The sequence below is a fragment of the Oncorhynchus clarkii genome, unplaced genomic scaffold (assembly GCF_045791955.1).
Source record: "Oncorhynchus clarkii lewisi isolate Uvic-CL-2024 unplaced genomic scaffold, UVic_Ocla_1.0 unplaced_contig_2377_pilon_pilon, whole genome shotgun sequence".
Lineage (NCBI taxonomy): Eukaryota > Metazoa > Chordata > Actinopteri > Salmoniformes > Salmonidae > Oncorhynchus > Oncorhynchus clarkii.
In genome coordinates, this window is record NW_027261147.1 from 279353 (window position 1) to 284064 (window position 4712).

The window sequence follows — 4712 nt, forward strand, 5'->3', positions numbered from 1 at the left end:
CACCAGTCTAGGATGTGTGTAGTCTACATGTGTTGGTTCACCTGATAGAGAGAAGGACTGGAGCACACAGCAATACGAATATTAGGTGAGTGTTTAGTTGACTTGCTGATTTACACACACACACACACACACACACACACACACACACACACACACACACACACTGAAACACCACAGTTTGTGATTTCCTCATTCAGTAATAGTGTTTTCCATAACTTCCTCAGTGTGGAGTGATAACATTACTTGTTGTGAGAGTCTCCTTTTCCCCGGCTGAGCTGAGATGGAGTCTGAGTAAGTTCTGAACTTTCCTTGACTTGCTTATTTCCTAATATTAAACAATACTAAAGATTGAGAAATCACTAAATATCCTGTTGTAGTGCCTTGCTCAGGCCAAACTCAAATGTGGAGAATGTTACGTAACAGACAAAAGTCCAATAACTACATTTCCCACCTCGTCAGCCAGTCCCACTGGGGAGAACCCAGAGGAGTATCAGCAAAGGATCATGGGAGATAGAGTACAGAGACAACTGCTGACTTCCTACAATGACGTGCTGGTCAGAGCTGCACAGAGTACTCCTGTGTTTCAGAGACCTACAGTGGGTGAGTGACTCATCATAAAGCCACATACTACATTCCACATTGGCCCCTATATATATATCTATATATATCTTCCTGTTTATTCCAATAACTGTAGTAGCCAGGTTGATTACATCATTAAAATACACATTCAGAAATATATTTATACATTTCTTAATTCCATTATTTTACTTTTAGATTTGTGTGTATTGTTGTGAATTGTTAGATATTAATGCACTGTTGGAGTTAGGAACACCTGCAATAACATCTGCCTGATATATATACACCACACCCCCTTGGGCCTGATTGCTTCAATAACCCATGAAACATAAAACTGTAGATTCTGGTCTTAACGAGTAATGATCACATGATAATGGGTAGTTGTTTGGAATTGACAGTGATTAGTAGATACTGTCTCTATGTACCAGTGATTAGTAGATAGTGTCTCTATGTACCAGTGATTAGTAGATAGTGTCTCTATGTACCAGTGATTAGTAGATAGTGTCTCTATGTACCAGTGATTAGTAGATAGTATCTCTATGTACCAGTTATTAGTAGTTAGTGTGTCTATGTACCGGTGATTAGTAGATAGTGTCTCTATGTACCAGTGATTAGTAGATAGTGTCTCTATGTACCAGTGATTAGTAGATAGTGTGTCTATGTACCAGTGATTAGTAGATGGTGTATCTATGTACCAGTGATTAGTAAATAGTGTCTCTATGTACCAGTGCCTTGCTCAGGTCTGACTCCAATGTGGAGAATGTTACATAACAGAACAAAGTCCAATGACTACATTTCCCACCTCATCAGCCAGTCTCTCTAGGGAGAAGCCAGAGGAGTATCAGCGAAGGATCATGGGAGATAGAGTCCAAAGCCAAATCGAGGCATGCTACAGAAATGAACTGGTCAGAGCTGCACAGAGCACTGCTGTTTTCCAGAAACCTACAGTGACCCAACATAAAACAACATACTGCGTTCTATATGGTCCACTGTATATCTGCTAGATAGGGTTTAGCGCTTTTAAGTTACAATACTGTATGTAGCTTTTTGGATGACCCGACCAAATTCACATAGAAATGTTAGTTATAGATATTTCATTCTCATTGGAAGCAAGTCTAAGAAACGGTATGTTCTATGCGTGCTATTTCTATGCTTACCATTCCTGAATGTTGTTTTTTGCGTCTTTCACTTTGGGTTTTGTAGCTTCAAACAGCTGGAAATACAATGAATGATGGCAAAACGTTTTAAATGGTGCAGTGATTCTCTACACAGCGACTGTTTGTTTTGTCGCATAAACTGAAATTAGGATAACTATTAGAATTTTAGCATCCAGTAAATGGCAAAGGTTTTCTGGTTTGGTTAGTATTTAGTCAGGTAATCTGATCCTAGGACAGCCATTGGGACCTGTGTTAAAGCTATACTGTAGTTCCACCTTACTCTTTAATGGTTTGGTTAGTATTTAGTCAGGGTAATCTGATCCTAGGACAGCCATTAGGACCTGTACTGTAGTTCCACCTTACTCTTTAATGGTTTGGTTAGTATTTAGTCAGGGTAATCTGATCCTAGGACAGCCATTAGGACCTGTACTGTAGTTCCACCTTACTCTTTGAAAGGCTCTGTGAATATTTCTACACCTTGATTGCACTTATCCAATACTGTCAATGCCTTTATAAGACTGAAACACAAAGACACTCAGACCAGTGTCTAGGGGCGTCTTCATCTTTCACCAACCTATCCAATCCTGTCAGGCCCTACATACAGGCCCAAAACACAAAACTGACCTCAGACCAGTGTCTAGGGGCGTCTTCATCTTTCTCCAACCTATCCAATCCTGTCAGGCCCTACTTACAGGCCCAAAACACAAAACTGACCTCAGATCAGTGTCTGGGGGCTACTTCATCTTTCTCCATAAAGAGAAATAGCTCCTTTTCGTGTCTTTTGGAGAAAGCACTCTATCTAGCTGTGAATTGTGAAATCTGTTGATGAAATTATCTCTACCATATAATTATATTTTTTTACTTATTAACAATAGTTGATAGTAATAATACAATAAAATACAATACATTATTTATACGGTTATTTTTCATACACTTCCCTCAAAGAATGTAGATGTATTGCAGCTTGGTGACCGCTCTCCCTTGTGAGTAAAGATGTGCGTGTCAAGACTGACTGATCTACAAATCACCTTGCATCATAAATATCTGCTCAATATCATTTGTAGATCAGTCAATCAGTCACAATTTACCCATGTGACATCACGGTTTAGATTCTCTGGAACACGGCCGATGTCTATGGTTTTAAACTGGCGTACGAAACCGAAACTTAAAGATGCAAAAGCTACACTTAAGAGTGGGAAGCATAGAAATAGCATACATAGAACATATCTTCTGCTTCTTAGACTTGCATTCAATAAGAATGGAAGATCTATAACTTACATTTCTATGTGAATTTGGTCATCCCCCAAAAATATTACACATTGCATTCCATTGTTTCAATAGGAAGGAAACGTTAGTCTGACCTCAGATCAGTGTCTAGGGGCTTCGTTATCTTTCTCCAACCTATAGAATCCTGTCAGGACCCCTTTATAGGACTAAAACACCAAGGCTGACCTCAGATCAGGGGCTACTTCATCTTTCTCCATTAATAGAAATATCTCCTTATCAGTGTTTTAGTGAAAGCTCTCCATCCAATGGTGATTTGTGAAATACGTTGAATAAATAATCTGTGCCATTTACTTAAATATACTTATTCACAATAGTTAAAATGCAGTAAAATACAGAACAATATAGTATTTAGGAGGTTCTTTTTCATACACTTCCCTCAAAGAACATAGATCTATTTCACCTTGGTGACTGTTTTCCCCTGTGAGTAAAGAGGGGTGTGTCTTTCTCTTGGCAGTGCGGACCAATGAGGTGGAGGAGAGGGAGCGCTACAGATCCCAATGGAGGAAGGAGGACAGGCAGAGAATTGTCGGTGACAGATTGGAGCTCTTCGTCGCCATAGGGACGGGGTTGTTGATGGGGGTTCTGACAGGTGGTTTTGAAGGTGTTGTCACGGGAGGGTTGACAGGGGCAGTGATATGGTTTACAACAGGACTGGTTAGGAACTGGTGGAGCCCCTGATTTACTGGGAGACACCATGTGTCGGCTATGGATCTACTTTTATAAAGACATTTGGAGGATAAAACCATTTTAATGTGTGCAGATGGAAGGACTTTGGTGATCATGTATCTTGTATCTTGATGCAATTATCAAACTTTAATTATGAATCATTTGAAAGTGAATAAAAGCCCAATAAAGAGATAAGAAACAGAGAATATACTGATTATTTTTAAAGAGAGAGGAAACCCTCATATTCATCACCAGTGTTAACCTACAGTACTTCTGTTAAGTCAGTCCTGATATGGGTCTGAACCTGTTAGTCATGAACGAATTAAAACAGAGATTCTTCCAGAAATATCGTTCCCTGATTTCATCTGACCAAGTATTCAGATATTGTGTGACAGTAGTTATGGGCAGGCCAATGAAAGACCATCCTACCCTGTAAAATCCTTACAAATAACAGCAACAAGAACCAATGACTAGATCACCATATACATTATCAAATCATCGTTTATGTAAAAAAACATAGAACCCCGATCCAGTGACTCACAACCCAACACATTCTGGCTAAAATCACGTCCCGTATCCAGAAAGCATCTCAGAGTAGGAGTACTGATCTAGGATCTGTCCATATATTCATTATGATCGAAAAGTCCGATCTGTTCATGGAATCAGTAAACCCTGTACTCATGTTAACACAAATATTTAGCCTAAGATTTGGTCATTTAAATGATATTTATGATTGCTCTTCTGATGTTCTTACACTTAATTCATTTAGCAGACGCTCTTATCCAGAGTGAACCACAGGAGCAATTAGGTTAAGTGTCTTGCCCAAGAGCATTTTGACAGATGTTTCAGCGAGTAGGCTCAGGGATTCAAACCAGCGACCTCTGGGTTATTGGTCCAACATTCTAGTCTACCTGCTAGTCTACCTGCTAGTCTACCTGTCTACCTGCTAGTCTACCTGCTAGTCTACCTGCCGTGAAAGAGGCCTCCACTAAAGTCTTAGAACTGACTGTATAAAATGTCATTTCA

General features: G+C 39.5%; 1 long non-coding RNA gene across 1 annotated transcript; it reads left to right on the plus strand.

The window, feature by feature from the left end:
* On the plus strand, positions 1 to 3885 carry LOC139405448 (uncharacterized). The gene is made up of 4 exons (XR_011633877.1): positions 1 to 85; positions 225 to 291; positions 460 to 600; positions 3475 to 3885. It is a non-coding gene; the product is annotated as an uncharacterized lncRNA (long non-coding RNA).
* The last annotated feature ends 827 nt before the right edge of the window (positions 3886 to 4712 follow it).